Source organism: Panthera tigris, chromosome A3 (genome assembly GCF_018350195.1).
Source record: "Panthera tigris isolate Pti1 chromosome A3, P.tigris_Pti1_mat1.1, whole genome shotgun sequence".
NCBI lineage: Eukaryota > Metazoa > Chordata > Mammalia > Carnivora > Felidae > Panthera > Panthera tigris.
This window is the reverse complement of record NC_056662.1, coordinates 19,645,652-19,668,699: the sequence shown is the minus strand read 5'-3', so window position 1 is coordinate 19,668,699 and position 23,048 is coordinate 19,645,652. Positions and strand designations below refer to the sequence as shown.

Below are 23,048 nucleotides of genomic sequence, written 5' to 3'. Positions count from 1 at the left end.
GTTTCCTCAGCTTGCCCTCACACGACCCATGAGAGGACCTCTTTCTGAGACTATACTTAGCAGGTAATTCCTTCTCACATAAGTACTCAAGGTCCTCAGATTAAATACCCCTTCCCCCTGGCATTCAGGAGTCATCAGAGTATTAGAGTCTGCCAGTAGCCTATGGTGCCTGCAACAGGGAAAGAGAAGAATCATTGGAATCCTTGAAGCAGAAAGAAACATCAGATGCTTCCCTTGGATTTCTGGCAAGAGCAGGTCTAGGAACAAGGTAGCCCTATAATTGTTTCAATTCCCCACATTGTGTTGGCTCTGTGACGGAGCCTTGTAACTGACACACTGAGATATTTGATGGGTCCGTAGGAGTCCTCACGGTCATTGCCAGAGCAGGGTGGAGATATGCCAGGCAGACATACTGAAAGCCATGATTTAGCAGGTCTGTGGCCCACTGGGGGGCCTTCTGTACTCCAGTGCGTGCTGCTAGACCACGTTCCCAATCCTGGGCATTTCCATACTTGGCCACCGTCTGCGTCAGACAAAATAAAGCACCAGAGGGATGAGTTCTACACCTGCGGTAATTCTGAGTCCTCTTCTCCATCAGTTAGCATGTGGTTTCCAAATACATGACCCCATGAACTGCAGCGTCCTGCCCGTAAAATTTTTAAAAATTAAATAAATAAACTTTATACACAGAATTCAACCTTCTAGCTAGACCAATTAGGTGAAGATGCTTTGCACGTTGCAAAAAAGAAACAAACATGTGCAACTTCCTTTTCTAATAACCAGTCCGGATCTTCCAACGATAGTAGAAAACAGAGGGTGTCAAACCGGGACCGAGAGTTGGAATCCACAAGCTTAAATGTCCTGTTCCTTCATCTGTAAAATGGAAACAAGAGAAATGTCACTTTATGAGGATGTTTTAAGATTCCAAAGACAGTGGTGAAATATGAATAAAAATCATGTTTTAATAACATGAACTCTAGAACATTCCTTGCTGCTCCAGCTGATCTTGGGGGGGGGTGCATTTTTTCCTGAAATGATGAGCTGAGCTAATTCCTGGACTTAGCAGCGTTTTCGAGATAACTTTCTAAAGTTCCAACAAGGCTTTCTTAAGGTCTTATCGACTGAAGTGAATAAACACATAAGAAATAACCAGAAATGCCCACTTACAAGATGAGGAGTCTTCCCACCTTCAGCTTATAGCTCAGAGCAAACCGGCCTCTCCCCAGGACCCCCCCACATCTCCCCGTGCAAGAAGCCATCTAACCCTGGAAACCCTGGGCCCCACCCTAAGACATCAAGTCTCCTCAAAGACTGAGCCAAAGTGAAAAGACCGGAAGGTCCCTCGCCATGCTTCCTGAGATGGAATTTTTCAGCGAAGCATGGCTTGGTCCCCAGATGATGAACCCTAAGGGTGCCTCCTTCCTTTGGGGGACACTAAGCCCTCCCACAGGGACACAGGTTTACCAAATAGGCCTGAAGGGGTACCGAGCAGCTGTCTGCAGCACAGAATATAGACACAAGGTGGGGGAGAGAAAGGTGGGCTTCCCAGAGCAGCGTCATTCAGATGCAGAGGGCCAGGGTCACCGTTAGGTGTTTTGTTATTTCCTCCGCAAGAGATAAAAGTGGCAGCAAATAGCTCCGCGGGGAAAAATCCTACGTCTCAACAGAAAAATACAAATGGGGAAGAGGAGTATTAGGACCAAAAGGCTGGAGAAAAAGGAGATCAGCCCTCCCATTTAGGATTGAGCTATGCTTATGTCCCCTGAGAGAGGAAGTCCAGTCGGCGAAGGGGAGGAGACTTTGAGAAGACAGGCTCTACGGAAGGATTGTTCCAGAATGAGCAAGAAATCCTCAGTCTAACTTCACTTCCCCCCAATCCCCGCCCCACTCCCCAGCCAGGCCCGTCCCTGTCTATGCGTATATATGTATATGCAGCTCCGTTTTTACAGCCAAGACAACATAAAGGGAGAAAAGCCTTCTGCCACAGGACTTCACCTGCATAACATTCATAATAAAGACCCCGTCACTCATCAAAGAGGGCCTCACCAGGCTCTCTGATCCCACAGCCAGCTCAGGCTGTAATTGCAAACACCCTGCCCCTGGGATGTGTCAGCTGATGTGTAGACACTCGGGCTCTGCTGGTGTCTGTAAATGCAAGTTCAAGGGGACTTTTTAACATCAGAAGCAAAAATGTGAGAGTCAAGAGACAGGTCCCCTGTGCCCTGTAGAGGATCACAGTAGAGATAAGAAGAGGGAGGCAATCGCTCTGAAGGTGGGGAAAATAATTTGAAGGCAGCAGAACAGACACAAGGTAATTACCGCTCAGACACAGCGCAGGCAAAGAGGCCCTTGGTTTTAGGAAAACAAGAAGTGAGCAGAGCGAGGTGGGAGGAAAGGCCTGGCTCTCCCGCAGAGGGTGAAGAGTCAGCACTGGCCTCCCGATCGGAAGACAGAGAGAAGTGAGCAATGACCGCGCCCCGCCCCCCAACAAGTGCCCTGTCACCATTAATGATTGTGTGAGCTGAGTTAGATAAGAGTTTTTCTCATTTTCTCAACTTTTCTATTCTCTTTCAGAGGGACGGGGTGTGTGTGTGTGTGTGTGTGTGTGTGTGTGTGTTTTCAGATGATGGAAGGGATGTGAAGATTTGGGGGAGAGGGAACAAGAAAAAGACATCTAAACAGCTATCCGCTGTCTGATTCCAACTACATGAGATTGTAGCACAGGAAAAGCCACAGAGACACTGAAAAGATCAGTGGTTGCCAGGGGTTCGGGGAGAGGGAGGGAAGGATGAACAGATGAGGCACGAGGGATTTCAGGGCAGAAGACCTCCTCTGTACGAGACTGTAATGGCAGACACATGCCATTGTATAATTGTCAACCCTGTGTAGGTGCAATACTGAGAGTGAACCCTCATGGAAGCCATGAGCTTTAGTCAATAATAATGATATACTGGGGCACCTGGGTGGCTCAGTTGGTTGAGCGTCCTACTCTTGATTTCGGCTCAGGTCACGATATCATGGTTTTGGGACAGGTGTACCACACTAGTGTAAGATTTTTTTTAATTTTTTTTAACATTAATTTCTTTTTGAGAGACGGAGTGCAAGCCAGGGAGGGGCAGAGAGAGAGGGAGACACAGGATCCGAAGCAGGCTCCAGGCTCTGAGCTGTCAGCCCAGAGCCCAGTGTGGGACTCGAACCTACAAACTGGGAGATCATGACCTGAGCCGAAGTCAGATGCTTAAGTGACTGAGCCACCCAGGTGCCCCTAGCGTAAGATGCTAATGAGAGGAGGTATCTGCATGTCAAGGAAGAGGGGATATAGGAGAAGTCTCTCCTTTCTGCTAGTTTTTCTGTAAAACTGCTCTACAAAATAAAGTTTATTAATTATAAAGAGAGAAAAGTCTATGTAGCTGAGAATGTGGGATTACACATTTCAATAGCCCCTTCCCATCTGCACAAAAACTTGGCAGTTTTGTAACCAGAGGAAAATTGGATATTAGGGCCCAGGAAAGACCCTTTACCCAAAACGACGAGAGTATCTGAAACTCAACTTGGTTGTAATCTGATTTCTCTGAAGTCCAAAAGATAGCTAAAATCGTCCTGCCCAGCAAAGAAAAAGAGGAGAACTTCACCGAGGATATTACATCAGCGCTTCCTGAACTCTCTCTCTCTGGTGAAGGGCTGGTTTCACATGGTCATTGTTTATGTCTTTCATTCCAATCCATCCCCATCCAATACTTTAGTAAAATAAAATAAAAATTAGTTACGAGAAGAGAATGAGGATGTACTTGGAGGTCAAACTCTTACTAAAGTTTATGAATGCTTATTCTCAGCCTCTGTACTTATCTCACTAAGGGCTGGTGACAAAAGTCCACAGACACACCTCAGGTCCAAATAAGTACAGTTAAAAAGCACTGCATTTGAGGAGTGCGAATCTACTCAAGACCCAGGCACTCCACAAATCTAAGCGGTTGGCAAACAGAAGGAAAAGCATCTAGGAAATATGGTTAGTAATTACCAGCAAGGTCTCTCGAAAGCCAAGGGCACCATATTCACATCAGGGAAGAGCCCCAAATCTCCTTTCAGGAAAGAGAATGGCAATAATTACTGTAGAGAGCCTCAACGTTTACTTTCTCTAAGCATCTGGAATGAAGATGAGTTCTTTAGTCTCAAATTGGAACAATTGGAAGATGTTTAATTCTAAAAACTTGACAGAGACCAGGGGAAATCACTTGAGGAGAGAGAAGCCAAATGTTCCGACCTTCTTGAATGAGGAGATTTAGTCTTCACATCAATCTAGTGGTGTGGGCTTTCTCCTCACTTTACAGATGAGCAGACCGAGGCTCAGAGAGGACAAGTCGTCTCAGCCAGTCACGCAAATAGTATGCAGCATCACTGAGTTTCAAACCAAGGTCTACCTGCCACTAAATACTGTGCATTTTGCACATGATCAGCATCGTTTCCGCTCCTAGGTGGGTGGGGCAGGTGGTTACTAAGAGGAAAGAGAGGGGTGCCCGGGTGGCTCAGTCGGTTAAGTGTCCAACTTCAGCTCAGGTCATGATTTCACAGTTCATGAGTTCGACCCCTGCATCTGCATCTGGCTCTGTGCTGACAGCTCAGAGCCTGTAGCCTGCTTCAGATTCTGTCTCCCTCTCTCTCTGCCCCTTCCTCCCCCCAACCTCAAAAATAAATAAAGCATTAAAAATTTTTTTAAAAAGAGGAAAGAGAAAGGTAGAAGGCAAAAAGTAGAACATTTTGACCCTACATTCACAAATATATATTAAAATTGAGCTACTTCTTAAGAATTGGCCTTGACCAATTGTGCAGCACATCAGGAACTGTTTTGTATGTATCATCTGCTTAATTCCTATCAGAATTCTGCAAGGCGTCTATGGCAGATTGTACTCATGTTCTCAACTATAGACTCTCCCGTGAGTTATGTAACTCACGGTGCTTCTTTGTAGACAGAACGTACTTTCCTGTCCCAATAACAGGGTGGTCCACATGACTTGCTTGGGTCAATGAAAGGAGAACAGAGCTCAGGGTTGGCATGTTTCAGAAGCTCTAAGAGGCTTACACATATCTGCCTTCTTTCTTGCTTCTGTCCCAAGAAGAGCTGGCATGCTCACACCCTGGGTCATGAGATGAGAAAATACATAGATCAGAGCCATAGCAGTCTACCTACAGCTGAATGACCCAAAAAAAAAAAAAAAGTTTCTTGTAAGTCAATGAGATCTTAGAGATGTTTGTTACTGCATCCAAGCTGACTAATACAGTTGGTATAGAGATGTTTGTTGCTTCATCCAAGCTGACCATACAGTGGTGTATTACAAATGAGGAAATGGAGCTGGAAGACACATCTCTCCCCAGCTCATACGACTCCTGGTGGTGAACCCTAGATTTAAACCCATTTCTATTGGATTTAACAGTCTGTACTCTTAGTTTCAAAACCCTCTTGCAAAACCCAGAGAGTTTAAAATAGCTTCGATGAGGGGCGCCTGGGTGGCTCAGTCGGTTGAGCGTCCAACTTTGGCTCAGGTCATGATCTCACAGCTTGTGAGTTCGAGCCCCACGTCAGGCTCTGTGCTGACAGCTCAGAGCCTGGAGCCTGCTTCAGATTCTGTGTCTCCCTCTCTCTCTGCTCCTAACCCACTCGCATTCTATCTCTGTCTCTCTCAAAAATAAATAGACATTTAAAAAAAAACTTTTTTTTTTAAATAGCTCAGATGAAACCACTACCCTCACAGGAAAACAGAGCACCGTCTCTAGAGGCCCCATTCTTTCCATGGTTCCTGTGGCTTCTCCATCCTTCAAAACCCTGCCAGGGGGTCTGCACTCTTGGCGAAGGTCATCTGGATTTCTTGCAGGCCAGTGTCCCTTCTCCCTTCTCACCTCCTTAGCACTTATATTCCATGCCCCTCATTTCAAAGCCTGATCATTAATACCTGTGTTTAGAAAGCAGACCCAAAGCAACATGGTATTGTACACAAAAGAAAGACACAATAAACAAGCGATTAACTGAGTAGGAGAGAAATGCGTGTTTGAACTTAAGAGCAGATTTCAGTTTGCAACATCCACTTGCCCGGTCTGTCAAGTGTGAATATAATCTCTGACCCTACCGCCTCTTCTGAGCCACCATCATCTCTTCCCTAACATTCCAGAACAACTTAATGAGCAGTAGACCTGCTCCTGCTATTCCCCTACAGATCCTTCCTTCTTCACCCTGCACTTAGGGAGGACTTCTAAAAGTGATCATGACATTTCCTGGCTGAAAACCTTTTTTGGTAGCTGCTCACAGCTCTCAGAATCAAATCCTAAACGACCTGGCTCCTGCCAGCCTCTCCTAATTCATCTCAGAGTGTTCTCCCCCTTGCTTGTTAGGTGCCAGACATAATGGCATCTTCTTAATCATCAAATAGGCCAAGCTGTTCTCCCCAGCTTACAGCCTTTCCGTGTGGGATTGCTTCTGTCTTGAAAACCCTTGTATCTCATGTTTATGGTCTCCGTTCCCATGCCGATGATTTCTGCCTACCCAATCTATTTCCCTACTCCCCTTCTGGATCACCCAGGGAATGGACGTTCCGGGCTGCTTGTCGTGCTGTGTGGTCGTGTGACTAGTTCTGGGCCGATGAAATGTAAAATGGAGGTGATGTGTATTAAGCAATCCGGGCTGTACCACTCTCCAACTTCCTTCAGATCCTGAACACGCCATCCATTTACATCTCTTCCATGGCACTGTCTCTGCATCATTTTTAACGTTTGCACCATCTGAAATTATCTTCGTAATTTACAGTTACCAGATCATTTCCTCTCTTCCATGCCGGACTCCGAAATCTAAGAGGGGAGGGCCTTTGTGTCTTTTGTTCATAGTTGCATCCCGGGACTCAGCACAGTGTCAACTTAAAATAGATGCTCAATTACTATTTTTGAAATATACACACATATGAGTGAATAAATGGATAGAGCTCTTTTAATTTTTTTAATGTATTCATTTTTGAGAGAGAGATACAGAGCACCAGCAGGCGGAGGGACAGAGAGAGAGGGAGACAGAATCTGAAGTGGGCTCCAGGCTCTGAGCTGTCAGCACAGCCTGATGCGGGGCACAAACTCATGAACCAGGAGGTCATGGCCTGAGCCGAAGTCGGACGCTTAACTGACTGAACCACCCAGATGACCCTGGATAGAGCTCTTATATAAACAAGATGAGTTAACTGATGAAGGCAGTTAGCACAATGCCTGATAGAGTATAAGCACTCACCAAATACACCTAATTAGGGCATAAAAAATGGCGTCCAAAGGCCTTTCCTTTTGTTTTTGTACTGTGGAGAGGAAAGGAACAGAGACGAGGCTAGGGCTTGAGACCAATGGTCCATACGAGGCAGCCTCAGCCTTGAACATCAGAATCACCCAAGCGGGCAGAATAGAAACAGCCTCTGAGAGCAGTCACTGGGGAGAATGGGCTCCACTCCACAAGTCCTAACTTTTCTTCCTAACAGCAGCGTGAGTCTAGAATTATTAGTAAGGGTCTGGTGTGCTGGTGCCAGGACACCAGCCAACATCTACATCAGCACCATAGAGCCCTTCCAAAGAGGCATTCCATACATTCCAAATGCACTTGTTGGGCTTAGACCATGTGCCAGATTTTGGCTGGGTGCTGCATTTAAGAAATAAATAAATCACCATCACTGCTTTCAAGGATCCAGAGGGAGAGACAGACGTGCATTCAAATAATTTAGGGGCGCCTGGGTGGCTCAGTCGGTTAAGCGTCCAACTGTGGTTCAGGTCATAATTTCAAGGTTCGTGGGTTTGAGCCCTGCATCGGGCTCTGTGCTGACAGCTCAGAGCTCGGAGCGTGCTTTGGATTCTGTGTCTCCCTCTCTCTCCGCTGCTCCCCACCCCTCTCAAAAATAAATAAACATTTACAAAATTCAAATAATTTAAAATAAAATATGATCCGTAGAGTGAGAGAGGAATGGACAAGAGTATGCCGGAGTAGAGAACACAGAAGAAGCACCCGTGTTTATGGATTCATGAAGGCTAAGGAGACAACCTCTCCTTTGGACCTAAAAAAAAAAAAATAGTCCAAGTTTCCCAGGACGACAGAGTCGGCAGGGCATTCTAGGCACAGGGAACAGCATATATGAGGCATGGAAACAAGAAAAACCTTCACAAATCTTGGAAAGAAAAAGAAGTCCCAGTAATTGAAGCATAAGGTGAGTGCACCTCGTACATATTAGAATGTTTTGCTGTTTGCATTTAAATGGCATGTGGGAGACAGACACAATTCAAAAAATTGGACACAGAAAATATTAATATGCTGAAAAAAATATACCAATTGTTTTGGGACATTTTCTTTTTTGTTTGTTTGTTTGAGTTGAAAATAGAGCTAATTTCTGAACTCCAATCTTCTTTGGGGTTCTTTTTAAAATTTATTGCTCAGTGTTATGCCAGCAAAACAGAAAACTCAGAATTAGAGAAGAATGGCCCAGAATGCCATCACCCTAATAACCACATGTTCATATTCCCATGTTCCTTCAAGGCTTTGCTTTGACTGGCCCATCCTCCTCTCAGGGGACTGAACAAATGGAAACAGGGCCGGACTGCATTTTAATCATGGCAGAACACCGCAGGGGCCCCTGAAGGAGATGCACAGAATTCCTGTCCCTGGAGAACTTAGACCAGAGATTGCTTATGTATGAGCCTGCCTGAAAGAGGGCTGGCCATTGTCCAGTCTTCAAGTCATAGCTTTCCAGAATATGGAGAGTCAGTGTAAGTCTCTCGTTCATAGAGATCATTTTTAGATCTTGGATCCAACACACACGATGTTCTAGTCCATTGTGTTTGGGGGTTGGGGTCCATGGAGGGTTTCCAGGAATCCAGAAGTCACCTGAAATTGTGCACCAAAAATTTTGTAAGTTCACAAGTGCATTTTCCAGGGAGAAGATACTCTGGTTATCAGGGAGTTGGTGTGTGACTTAAGTTGGACTTTTTGCGTGGTTGTTTTTTGTTTATTCCCCACACCACAGTGGTTCAACGCGTTTCTAACTTATTGTTCTGAGCCCTGGGATCTGAACAAAGTTGGCTCCTGGTTCTTGGCAAAGGATTGAGCTCTTTCTTATGCACTCCTTCTGAAAATCCAGGTGTCTCTACTTCCAAAACGCATCTCAAACTCGACACGTGTCTCCTTCCCCATCTCCTCAGCCCTGGTCAGCCCACCATCGCTGCCTCCCACCAGAACAAACGCAACAGACTTCAAGCAAGTCTCCGTGGCTCCACTCCACTGCAATCCAGTTATTATGGAGTCTCTTGAGCGCCTTGTTTCATTAATGAAATAAATTATGCTGGCGTGCCATACTGAAAACACTCCAATTAGTTTTCTTAGTTGCCTTCAGTATAATCCAAGTTCCTCAGTATGGGCCATAAGAAGCCCCACATGACCCATCCTCTTTCTACTTCTACAACCCCATCTGGGGCCACCTTCCCCCTCACTCACTAGGATCTAAGGAGGGGGGAACTGAGTTCTGCTCCTGAACTCACCCCACTATTTCTCACCTCAGAGTCCACACCCACAGTGTGCTATTGCCTGGATGCTCTTTTCCTCTCTTCACATGGTTAGCTGCTTGCCCTCATACAGGTAGGCCTCAGCTTAAAAATGTCTCCTCCACAGATGAACCTTTACTGACCAAGTACAATACTTTCTTCATCACATTAATTTTTTTATTATGGAGTTTTATTCACTTGTCATAATAATTATTTTTAGAATGTATTTTATGCTTGTTGGTTTTTTGTCTGCTTTCCCAATGAGACTTGAAGCTCCATGGGGGCACAGGCGTTGACTTTCTTCTTTGAGGACACATGCCCCGTCCCTGACACCATATCCGCCAAATGGTAGGACCAGATGGTTGGATGGATAGAGCAGTTGATGATAAATTAATTAATTAATTAATGTCTTATAAACATCCTCGTGCTCCATCCTTATGCATATAACTAGTCACTACCTCAGCTATGCTGGGATGACCATGGTGGCCAGCAGGAATATGAGTCAGTGAGAGCCGGGGAGGAGTGCTAAGGAGAGTTAGAGGCTATCCATTAGAGGCTGTGCCTACGGTCCAAACCACTGGATCCTCAGGGGCTTGGTGTGCCTGCGTTTAATTCAAAGAAACTTCTGGATCTCGGATGACCATGGGAAGAGGGGATGGAGTAGGAAGGAGGGCTTTCAGACTGAGTGTAGCACACTACAGGTTTAGAAGGAACATCCAGAAAGGCTCTAGGGGACTTTCCTTGATATGCCTCAGAGTAGTTTTAGAAAAGCAAGAGGAGGAGAAGGGTGGAGTGGAAGTAGTGACCATCCAATACTCACCTAGGGCTCACCTCAAACGGCACAGGGATGGAGGGACAGAAGGTCACCTTTTCCTTTTCTTCTCCCCAGCCTGAAAAACCTACATACCTCCCAGTGGGACCCATGAAGCTCTCCACTTTTTCTCCTTAACTTCCTCCCGACCCATGCCCATCAGTGTTAGGTTCAAATCTCCAAATCTGTCTTCCTCCCATTCCAGCCCCAACTTTGCAAAAACTGGCAGATGTGTTTGTATGAGGTCCCGGGCCCCCTTTACACCAGCTTTTGCATGCTCCCACCTTTGGTTCTCCCTCAAGGTGGGAAGGTTCTGGAACCTAGACTCTGACCCTTGGGGTCAAACCATCTTCATCCTGTGACCCCAAATCTAGTCAGTTCTGATCAGCTCTGAAGTGGGAGATTTGGAGGCCTTCCCATTCTTATTAATTTTTGTAACTTTATTCTTCGGGAGGCAGTATAGCTCATTGGTTAAAACCACGGGCTCTTGACTCCTGGGTCATGCTATTAACTCAAAACCCAGCAACTTTACTGAGGCACAACCAACCAAAGTGATTTCTCATCTCCAAACCTCAGTCTTGTGACTATAAAATGGGTATGAATAGTCCCTTCCTTATTGGGTTGTTACAAGAATTAAGTGCAATAATGCCTTCGGCACTCTACCCAGCCCCTTGGATCTTTCAAGACCTCATATAGATTTCCAGCTCCCACAACCAGCCTGAGGGTCAGTTTGCTTTTAAAATTTGGCCCAAACAACAGAAAGTTTCATTGAGCGCGTGCGTGTGTGTGTGTGTGTGTGTGTGTGTACATATGGGCACATGGAAGTCCAGAAATGCTCAGGAATCTCACCTCGAGGAGCAAGCTTCAACCAGTGACCTTGGCACCCAGGGTGTGACTACCCCAGCTCCCTGACTCCTCAGGTAGGATGATTCTGGAGCACGCGTACCACACGGTGTTCCAGAGCGTCGCCCCGGGAGTGAGCCCCAGCCACCCGCTCGCTCGGATAGCTGGCACGATTCCACACTTCATTGTTGCCTTCTTTCCCTCGTCTCTGTTCAGCTCCCCAGATAAACTACTTAGACTGGGATCTTGGTCGTGGGGCCTGCTTCTGGGAGAACCCACACCAAGCTGTTGAAATGGCTTCCGTATGAAATGGCTCGGCTGTTCTCGTTACGGAAGGAGCTTACACCTCATCACATCGGGGAGACCTTGCTCCATACCACCCAGACACCAAAGAAGGGGACAGACGGCTCATCAGAGTGAGTAATCAGCCTGGGCCTGCCTGCAAATCACTTCTGCCTGCGTGGATCACCAGCCAGGATGCCTCCTGCTGTGAGCTCAGAGCCTGCTCAGGGAGACCACCAAAGTGCTCCTCCCTGGCACAACCCTCCAGCCTCCAGGGAAGCTGACTGCAGGCCTGTGAATAAACCTGTCTCTTCAGGTGAGGCAAGAAGCTTCCCCGCCCTGCCCTGGCTGGCCAGAACAGGTCTGGCCAGTGGTTGTTCCTTTGGTCCAGGTGCCAATCAAAGGCAGTGCCAGGGCACTTTGTCCAACGCTTGTATTAAGAGCCTCAGCTGGGCACGAACGACTCCTGTGAATCTGTCTGTACATCTCTCTTTGCCTTTGCCTCTTGTCCGTTTGCATCCTCAGAAGCCACCCTCTATAACTCTGTTTCCCATAAAGAGAATTGTAGGAGGGATCACCACCAAAGACCCTGTAATTTCGCAGGCAGGTTGCAGACTCTGCTAACTCAGAGCCCAGCCCAGCCATCCTGGATGCACACTCTTTATTCCTCTGACAAGCCCTAAGGCTGATTCTGGGCTGAGCGCAAGCATACACAGGTTCTGTAGAATCACGCAGGTTCTTGGCAAACCCCCGCCTCAGGTGGTATGGATTCTCCCAGTGCTTACAGAAACAGCCACGGGCTCTTTGAGCTGACTGGCTGCTTCCTGGCCACCAGGAGTATTTGCAACTAGAAGGACAAGGACTTTTCCACAGCTTCATGCAAAGACGTCGGTAAAGAAAATCTTCAGGTCCTCTCTGATCTGTAGGCGTCTTGGCTTTAATTCTGAATGTGAAAACATGCCCAGCAGCACATGCTCTTTTTACAGCCTGACTCCAGATTTCTCACCCGTCTTTCATCCATCCTAAAGAATGCTTCTTGTCCATTTCTGTGTCTGCCCCCCAGATGGATAACCTAAACTAAACCGGATCATAGCTTATTTGTAGAAATTGACCCTCTATTGCACAACTTGCCATGCTTGAAGCATCATGCGGTCACTGAGAGAGAAGCTTCTGGAGTCAGGGCACCTGGCTTCAAATCCCTGTGCTGCCTCTTCCTCGTTCTGAAATCCCGGGCAGGTTAGTTAACCTCTCCGATGCAGTTTTTAAAACATGGTAGCCTGTGACCCTTCTGTCACTGAGAGCTGGAGACTTTGTCCCCTTCCCTCATGTCTGGGTGGCCTTAGACAGGAGATTCTAGGTGACTTCCAAAGATACATCACAAAAGACCATGTCATTTTGGTTCTCTAGCAACACTCGTGCTTGGAGTCCTGGGCCACCAGATATGAAGGCTGACTATCCTGAGACCACCATGTAGAGCAACCATGGCCGATACTCTCGTCTACACTTCTAGCTGAGCCCAGCCTTCGGCTAACCCAGCCCAAGCAGCCCGCAAGGGAGTGAAGAAGCCACCCTGGAAGTGACTCCTCCAGCTCAACCGTCCCAAGCCTCCGTTGTTCAGGTTACCTCAGACTTCAATGAACCCCCAGCTAAAGCCCCAGACCTCATAGAACAAGGGGAAGTGTCGCACTCTTTCTAAAGGCCCGATCCACAAAATCCGTGAGCTTTACTAAAACAAATGTCGCTTTGTGCCGTTAAGTTGTGTGATAGTTTGCCGGGTAGCGGTACTAATCAGAACATTCCCTAAGCCTCAGTGTGCTCGTCTGTAAAGCGGTGCCATTAATGGTGCCCGCCTCGTGGAAGTGAATGTGTGCCGTGCACGTGGCTGTTATGATGATGATGGTTATTATCGTTTTCACCTACACTGTTCCCCTTGGCTGAAGAACATATCGGTTACATATATCTGATGAAGATCCCTCAATTATTTCTTGTGCACACTGTCTGTTCTAATTAGGGGAATACAAGGCATTCATTAAAAAGATGAGCCCCACGTTGAGCTAAAAATAATCTGTCTGCAAGGTGGCGGCATGTTAGTAGTCCCTTCGAAGGTACTAATACGGAGTTGGTAAATGTATTTGCGGTGGGCAGGGTGGAATAGTATCTGGGTGAATCGGGGACTTCACGTTCTCCCCGCGTGGGAGCTTACAAACTGGCTGGCACAGAGGTGAGAAGAGGCATCGGGGTCGTGAGGATGCACACAGGCACAGGCTCACAGGAGCCACTGCAGCGGGCAAAGCGCCCACGGTGGTAACTGACACTCTCATTAGCGGGCTCCTTGCTCCCTTCCAAGCCTAAATGCTTCTATTTTCTCGTGCACAGATCAATACGGCTGGCAGGTAAGTGTCTGTGTGCGGCGTCAGAACAGTGAGACCCTAGCGGGTCAGAGGGCCTCGGCCCCTCCTGGGGGTCCGGGGGGCCCAGGCCCGCTGAGCAGGTGTCTGAGATGCGGGCCAGACCACATTCGAGCATCCAGCCGTCAGCGTACAAAATCAGATCTGATCGAGCCTGCGGAAGATAAATGAGCCGGAGTCCCCCAGCCCCAGATTTGGTCATCTCTTTATGAGCTCTGAAGGGCCTATTAGCAGCTCTGATGAGTTCTGGGGGAGATGAAGTGGGCCTCGAACAACGTTAGCTGGCAGAATCAAATCACTCCTGATGCCCCTAGGGAGAAGGACCGGCTGCCTCGCAGACGCCTCGCCCTCGCGTCTGCAGCGCCCAGAAGGTTTATATGAACACTCAGTGGGGGGAAAAAAACCGGTAAGCACTTTTTTTTTTCCAGCAGAATCACCTAAGAATTTCCTCATATATATAATAGTTTCTCCTCGAGCGATTTGATGTTCCTGCTTTGACACGTGTGCTCACACTTTCCCCTCTCGGACTGTCTTGCTCGGGAAAGGCTGTCCCCGTCCAGAGCGGCCAGCGGAAGCCAGTCCCCCGGCACCCTCTCCCAGCCCTTGTCCTACTTCAGTCGGCCCTGCAGGTGCCGGGTCACGGGGGCGGGCTCTTCGTGCTGGTCGCTGTGAGCCATCACCCCTCTCCGTCCGCGGTCAACTGCTGTGTGAAACAGAGACAGCAGGTGCCTCTCAGTGTGGCTGTCGTGAGGACCGAAGGGGATCACGGAATCACATACACTCGTGCCGAGGAGACAGTGGTGGGAGGAGACTGCCCTCCCTCTCCTCTTGTCCAGCGTGCAGGCTGGGCCTGAGAATGCCGTCTGGTGGAGGCCATCAGCTACCTCGAGGGTCTCAGCAGCTTATCAAAGAGAAGAAGAAGTGGTTAACCCTAGATCCCACTGGCGGATGTAGGGAAACACCTCCCTGAAGAAAGGAAAACTTCATGCTAATTAATACAAGGGTGTCACGCCCCCCCCCCCCACCTCTCGGGTGGGTCACACGAAATAGACCGAGGAAGACGGACTTACCAGCTGTGGGACCATGGCCTGCTCACTTCCCCTCTCTGCACCTCAGCTTCTATTTCTGTAAAATAGGAACAAGATATTTGCTTACTGTTTATTATTAATAACAACGGTAGTGTTTGTGTTGAAAAGCTGCTGTGCAGAAAGTGTGCAACATACGGGACGGGCCGCTGGCACCCAGTTCGTGCTCCGTAAATATCAGTTCCTTTCTCCCTTCTCTTATTTCTCTGTCTGTGCAAGGTGGACCTGTTTGCTTACATGCCACGCTCCACACTCTTGCTGCCCACTGTGAATCTGTCCTTTTGACACATGAGTTTTCATCCACTCTGGGGTCACCCTGACTCTGGCGGCCTTCTTGCTCGGCAATCCCGCCAGCCCCCTATGATGCAGACACACGCCCGTCACGTCCTTGGTGTGGCTGTGTGGCTGTCTGTGCCCTACTCGACTGTGAGCTCACCGATTAAATAGCGATTTATTTAGAAGTCTTAAATGTCTGCCTTTATTGTTTTTAAGGTTATTTATTTACTGTGAGAGAGAGCAGGGAGGGGCAGGGAGGCTCTGCACCGTCAGGGCAGAGCTGGATGCAGGGCTTGATCTCATGAACCCTGAGAGCATGACTTAGGCCAAGATCAAGAATCGGATGCTTAACTGACAGAGCCACGCAGGTGCCCCTTAAATGTCTGCCTTTAAAATGGAGAGACTATTATATACCAAGCACCGTGCCAAGGAATAGGAGAGGGCAGAGAATGAAACAGGCAGGGTACCTGGCCTCTACGGGCATAAATTCAATGCGGGGAGGGAAACGGAAACCAAAACAAAATACAAGTAAACAGTAAGGTCATGAATATTTGTCATATGTCCTCCCAAGGGTGGGAACCAAAGGACTGAGGCAAGAGAAACTGAAAGAAGATGATTTGGGCAGGAAAAGCTTTCAAAGGAAACTCCATTCAATGAGGATGCCACAGAAGCCACAAAGGGTGGCATCTGATGTGCTCTCGTATGACATCAAACATTATAGAACCGTCCAGGCGAAGAGGTGGAGGCAATTGGATATGCAAAGGTCCTGAGGTAGGAAAGAGCTTGGTGGCTCTTGAGATAAAGGGAAATTTTTGTACTGGAGTGGAACGAATGGGACAGAGAGCTGTGAATGGTAAACACAACAAAGGAGGCAGGAAGCAGGTCACAGGGCTCGGTAGGACAAAGGGAGGCATTTTGATTAGAGATCCGCAAATTGGTTTTTCTAAACAAAGTTTTATTAGAACATACATAGCATACGTGCGAATATACATATTGTCCTTGGCTGCTTTGAAGCTACAAGAGCAGAGCTGAGCAGCTAGGACAGACACCTCATAGCCCACAAAGCTGAAAATATACATGATCTGGTCCTTTACACAAAAACCTGGCAGACCCCTAGTTTAGATTATACAAAAAGATGCCGGTTTGAAGGGTTTGTAGCCGGTGGGCGGGGGGCGGGGGGAGAGGATGCGGTCTCAGCAGACACTCGAAAGAGTGCTGAGTGCACACTAGGTCCTCAAACGTGCTTGTTGAACGAATGAGTGGATCCTTAGATAAATAACGCTTCATTATCCACGACCATATAATATTAGCCCCTCTGGTAGCACAAATAATCGACAGGTTTACAGGACTGAGTGGGAGCCCCCCATCCATCCAGGCAGACTACGTTTTTCACAGCGTTAACAGCTGACGGATACTTAGAAAATTGAATGTTTTATGCAGCTTCAGATTGAAAATAGCAGTGTGGTTTTCACCACAGGGAACCCTCTTAATGTAAATCCAACCCAATTACACACACGCAGGCAGGCGCCGAAATTTGCAGCAAGACTGAGTTTTGCCCAGCAGCAAATGAGGCACAGCTCGGGAGAGGGAAGGCAGTCCCGCTGGGCAGGGTGCACCCCCACCCTGGGGGCCGCTGCGTGTGACTCATGTGTGGGGGTGCTGGGTGGCTTACAGAACCCGAAAAGGAAAAGGATAAAGTGGCTTATGCAAATGCGTGGCAGACTGTCCTGTGCCATTGCAAAATCATGAATAGGGGAAATTGCTCGAAAACCATAACTAACTTCTGGCTCCTGAAGGCCATTCCTCTGGCCAGTTACAGATGACCAAAGCCTTACAGGAAGTTAGGCACTGGGACTTTTTTTTTCTTCTTGATCAATGGCAACAGACTTTGTGGCCACAAGCGCGTGAGATGCTGGGTGTTCTCAGGCTCAGGTGGACTGAACACGGGAACTGGGTCCTTGAAACAGCCGTGTCGTGGCCAGTGTCCTCATAAAGGCGGGTGCCTCTCCGAGTGCCGGAGTGCCCTGCATTCAACATCCCCCTTCTGAAATAGAGACATGGGGACCCTTACCACTGCCCGCTAAGCATGTAGGGGTCCCCTAAGCTCTTAGGAGGTTGGGTTGCTTTGCTGGGACTGCCATAACCAAACACCGCAAACTGGGTGGCTTCAGTCGACAGAAATTCATTTTCTCACAGTTCTGGAGACGAGGAGTCTAGCATTGCAGTGCAGGCCAGGCCTTGCTTTCCGTCAAGACTCTAAGGGAGGATCATTCTATCTCTTTCTGGCTTCTGACGGTGGCTGGCTTGGCATCCATTCCTTGGTTTATAGCTGTATCCAATCTCTGTCTCCACTGTTGCATGGCATTCCCATGTGGTCCCGTTGTCCAAATGTCCCTCTTTTGACAAGGGTACCAGTCACTGGATTAGGATCCACCCTAATCCAATATGGTAGACCCCATCTGAACTTGATTAGATCTGCAGAGACCTTCTGTTCTAATAAAGTCACTTTCACAGGTGCCAGTGACTAGGACTTGAACATATCATTTTGGGAGACGCAATTCGACCTGCAGTATCTGTAAAATGAGATCCTGTGGAAAGACCCTACGGTAGGAAAAACCCATGGCATGGATTAGGAATTATCCCCGCTGGCTGGACAGGATCTTGGAGAAGGTGGTCACGTTCCCACTTGTGTGAAGGCTCTGGGTGTGGGTCATCTCAAGTGTCCATTCATAATGAAGACCAGGGCCTAGAAGACTGGAACTGCGACCCAACACAGGTGCCAGCCCCCCCAAATCAACCTTTTCTCAGAGTATCTTTTCTCAGCCCTTTATCTCTGCATGTCCCAGACACCTCACTCTCTACCTCTTGCCAACTCTGGATTTCTGGCATTCAGACTCTACCCTCCACCATATCTGCCTCTTACTCACGTCAAGGGCCAATTCTCTTCTCATCCTTCTATGGCCTTTGGTGGTCCGTGGAAAAGCCAAATGATGCTCAAAATATGAGCCCAAGCTGGTTCCCCTCCATCAAAAGTAGGAAGGGCTCCAGCATTTTTTAAGGCCATAACAATAAAAATAATAATAAACATTGATTGATCTACCTTCCTGGAGTGAAGACATTTTTTTCCCATTTTAGGGAAATCATCATTCTACCAAGACATGTATGGTCACCGGTTTCTGACACAGCGAGGAAGACAGATTGAGAATCACAGAAAGGAAGGTTGGAAGTTCCTCGGCCGCTGCAAACCTTTGGCAAACAGCGTGCGAGGCACCTAACCTCTGAAATGTTATATAAGCAGGTAGCCCCCTGAAAGGTCTATAACCTAATTTTAAATGGAACCATCCACTCAAAGCTAAGGGATTGGAAAAAGGAAAAGCCATCTGCATCAGTATGTCTCAATCTGTAAAGTGCACACAGATCACCTGGGGATCTTATTAAAATGCAGATTCTGGTTTAGTAGGTCTGGGCTGGGGCCTGAGAGTCTGTGTACCTAACAAGGTCCTCGAAGAAGAAAATGACATTATTCCCTGACCACACCTTCGTGTTAAGGATCTACATAAGCCCCTGGGAAAGAGATGATCTTTTTTATAATTGCTCACCCTAAAGCATGTGTGTTCAAGTCAGGGGAAGTCTAACTGTCATGCTGATCCCCCTTAGTCAATGCAGGAAATTATCCAAGAAAAATGGCAATGCACGCTCCCGCCCTCACGGGATTCTCTAAAGCTAGCTTCATCTTGAATATCAGGTAGGGCTTATAAATAAGTTTCTGTCCTCCCAAACTGGCACCCATGCCAACCAAGTTTCTGCCACTGTGTGTGTGTGTGTGTGTGTGTGTGTGTGTGTGTGTTTATAAAATCCTGCCATTCTCGAAGTAATGAAGATTTTGTCATTTCACAATGTACCTGATTTGGGCAGGAAGTGGAAGAAACATTTCATATTGAGGTGTGGGCACATGCAGTCACATTTAACCTTCATTAAAACCCACCAGGAAAAGGGAAGAAACTAAGACCCGGGGAGACTAAATCCAATATGGCTCCAAAGGCTAAAATTATTTCACTGGAACATGTTGGCTCTGGTGGTCTCTGGGCATTGGTTCCTTGCTGGCTTGCCCTCATTGATGCCCGGGCCTGGTTGGTCCTTCTGTGGACGCAGTGTAGGGTCAGACAGAGACACGTTTGAGTCCCCGCTCCCCCTCAAACCTCAGCACACTCACTCTGAAACCAAGATGTCCATAGGATCCATGTCCCAGAGGTGGAGAGAGAAGCAACCTTAGTTAAACTGCTCTGCATGGACTTCACACAAAGGAGACACTGAATGCCCACTCTCCACCACCACCACCACCCCCCCCAGCACCACCATGGAGGCAGAAGGAAGGGCAGGGCAGGAGCCCACAGTCACTGTTCCTGGGGTCCCAGAAACCCACTGCGTAGTCATTTCCTGCGTGTCCCAACTTCCTCTCCACGGCACCCTGTTACAAGGCTCCTTGCCCATGACAGCAGGGCAGGGAGTGGCCAGGCTGAAACGAAATCATGACGAACTTCTGAATAAACCATGGGGATGCTGGGGTTAGGATCTCCACCCCCATCCCATAACCACTGTGTGAAGGCTCTGGGGGTGGGTCATCTCAAGTGTCCACTCATAATAAGACCAGGGCCTAGAAGACTGGAACGGCGACCCAACACAGGTGCCAGTCCCCCCAAATCAGCCTTTTCTCAGCGTGTCTTTTCTCAGCCCTTTATCTCTGCATCTTATTTTGACATTTTATGAGTGGGGGAGGAAGGCAAATCAGCACGTATCTGGGGTATGTGAAAGTGCCCACTCCTGCTCATGGGCAAATCTGCCCATGCCTCGCTTAACCGGGTAAGACCTCAGCTCTACGACCCGGCGTGGAATCCTGGCTCTCACCGCCCAGGAGTTCGATTTAGGTCAAAGTAACCAGGCTTTCTGTGCCTCGGTTTTCCCGTCTGTAAACCACATGAAGTTATCGTCAAGGGCACGTGAAACAACCCGCGTATTGCACTTGACTTCATTCCTGGCTCACATAAGCACTCAAGACCAGTAGCAACTGTTATCACGTTTACTTCACTGCCGTCTCTGGCATCTCCCTGCGCTGAGAGCTCATACCTCTTCCCCAGGACTCCTGGCTGCTTCTCAGTCTGGGTTTACAGAACCAAACCCTCCTCAAAACTCTTGTCTTCTCTTTCCCTTCTTTCCTCCAGTAAATAAAGCCAGAACCCAAGAGTTTTCTTTTCCCTCTTTTTTTTTGTATTTTGTATTTATTTTAATGTGGCAAAAGACAAACGCTACTTTTTCCAGCTTTATTAAGATATAATTGACCTCTAATATGTATATATACACGATATATGTGTGTGTGTGTATATATATATATATATATGTGTGTGTGTGTGTGTGTGTATATATATATTATATATATATATATATATATATATATATATATATATAGCCAGAGCTTTCAAATGGAATGACCACTGGAAAGAAATTCCTTTGAGTTCTAGAATAGGTTAATCTTGAACAAAATAACAACCAAGTCTCATCTTAAATGCTAAACCTTATAGGAAGAAGGTAATATGTTCCAGGAACATGGTGTTGAGAATGATTCCTTACTTTGGCTGAAGAGAAAAAAAAAAAAAAAAAAAAAACAAGACAAAGAAATAATTAACTGATGATGTCCAACATGGCTACAGAAATGGGGAATTAGCGACAAAGCAAACGTGCTACACATTTGGCTTTCTGTACAGTGGAGAAGACAAGAGTACCAGCCTTGGAGTCAAAATTGTTGATTCAAATCCTGACTTTGCTCCTTCATGGATGGTGTGGCTTTGGACAACTTACCTGACGTTCCAGGCCTCAACTCTTTACTTTTATAAACAGGGGCTGCTCTGAATGTTCTATGATAATAACGTATGTAATATGGTTTTAGACAGAATGACAGTGGTATCGAACCTCTCCCTCTTCCCCCTCCCTCCCTCCTTCTTTCTTTTTCAATCTATACTTTCTTAACACTGACTAGTTCTCCCAATCCTTTCCCCAGTGACCCATCCCCACACAATTTTCACTTGAACAGGAATATTTCGGCCCTTCCCCCAGAGCACGTGTTGACCCCCAGTTTTAAACCTACAAGACCGGGGAATCTTACCTCATTGCTGACAGCATTCTCCCACCATTCTTGCACAGAATAAGGTAATGTTGCTAAAGCTTAACCCCTCACAATCCCTGATAGCTATTCTGGAAAACAGATAAGCCATTCAATCACTGTCATTGATTAATTAAGCTCCTACCTGCCAGCCCTGCTTTGGTCGTTGGGGATACAGAAAGGAAGGAGATCATCTTGTGCTGGATGTGCCCAGTAACTAAATTATCTTAGGGGCTGAGGACAGGATTCCTAAAGGAGGTCACAGCCGAATCAGATCTTAAAATCATTTCAGCAGAGCAGAGATAGTACATGGAAGGCATGAGGACTCCCAAGCATAAAAGCACAGATTCCCCGGAAGTGTGTGCATTCTAATACCAGCCTTTCTCCTGGGAGTGCCCTTTCCCCACTCCCAAGACTATCCTGCCTCCCACCCCCACCCCATTTCCTAGAATTCCCTCTCCACCTCCATCCAGGCTCATACATCTTGTCCCTGGTCACCTCTCCCAGCATGAGTCACTTAGCCTGTGTTCCAAGCTCTCTGGTCTAACTGCCAGAAGATCCACCAACCCAGTCCAGTGAAGGGGTGATCCAAAGGCAACACCCACATCACAATCACCTGAGGACCTCATTAAAAATGCAGTGTCCTGGGCTGCAGCCATGATTTACTGAAATCAGAGAAGACCGCAAAAGTCTACATTTTCACAAGATCTCCCAATGACTCCACTGCAACATCCAAGGTCAGGAATCATGGACTCCATCCTTGTGATAGCTTATCTCTCCAAAGGGGAACTGATTGGGCACCTTCTATAAGCCAGAGCTTCTGTGAGAAGCGTCCACATACATCATCTCTTTAAGAGTGACCATGCCATTAATTTGCACCCTGGTGTGAGCCAGGTTCAAACATCATTGACATTTAATTCTCTCAACGACTTACTTGACAACCGCATGGCATCGGAATAAACTCTCTTCCTCCTAACAAGTTTGAAGCTGGAAAGCAACATACATACCTCTGGGTGCCAGAGGTTGGCCATGCGGATCCACCCAGTCTGGGCAAAGAGCAGAGAAGAAGGGAAGGAAGGCAGAGCAATGTGGGTCGGGCAGGCCCAGAAGGACTCAGACATTGTCCCCTGAACTTTCTTTTCAGCCTGGGGTCCTGCATCTTGGACAAATGAAATAGATAATGGCAGGGAACATTCTTGGCAACCCTCTGCCCATGCTTGTAGTGGGTGGGCTATCTGGTGCAGCGTTCTTAGGAAGAGAGACTTGGGTTTAAACCCAGGCTCTGTCACTGCTTATCTGCGAAAGCTTGAGGGAGGCTGGTGAAATCTGTATGACACTGGATTTAGTTTACCCCAAAGGGTTTTAGGAGGATTCAAGTAAATAATTCATGCAATGTATCCAGCGCACTCCGGGGTTTCAACACGTGCTTTCACGAGGACCGTGGTAGACTTCACGACCCCTGGCGCTGACATTCCCACCTGGCCGCATTTCTGTCTGTGCTCAGGGGATCCCCACACTGAGACCCCATTTGCCCATTTGCAGAGAGATCCCAGTCGTCTGCTTTCTCTTCTCTTTGTTTTCCCCTGAAGCTCAGACTTGCTGGGCAGGAAGGCAAACTGCCAGACAAGAGGCCCTCATTGCTTGGGGAT

General features: G+C 47.5%; 1 long non-coding RNA gene across 1 annotated transcript; it reads left to right on the top strand.

Moving 5' to 3' along the window:
- The first annotated feature begins 12,902 nt into the window (after positions 1-12,902).
- LOC122236970 lies at positions 12,903-18,345 on the top strand. Its single transcript, XR_006215157.1, has 2 exons — positions 12,903-13,192; positions 17,760-18,345. It is a non-coding gene; the product is annotated as an uncharacterized LOC122236970 (long non-coding RNA).
- The last annotated feature ends 4,703 nt before the right edge of the window (positions 18,346-23,048 follow it).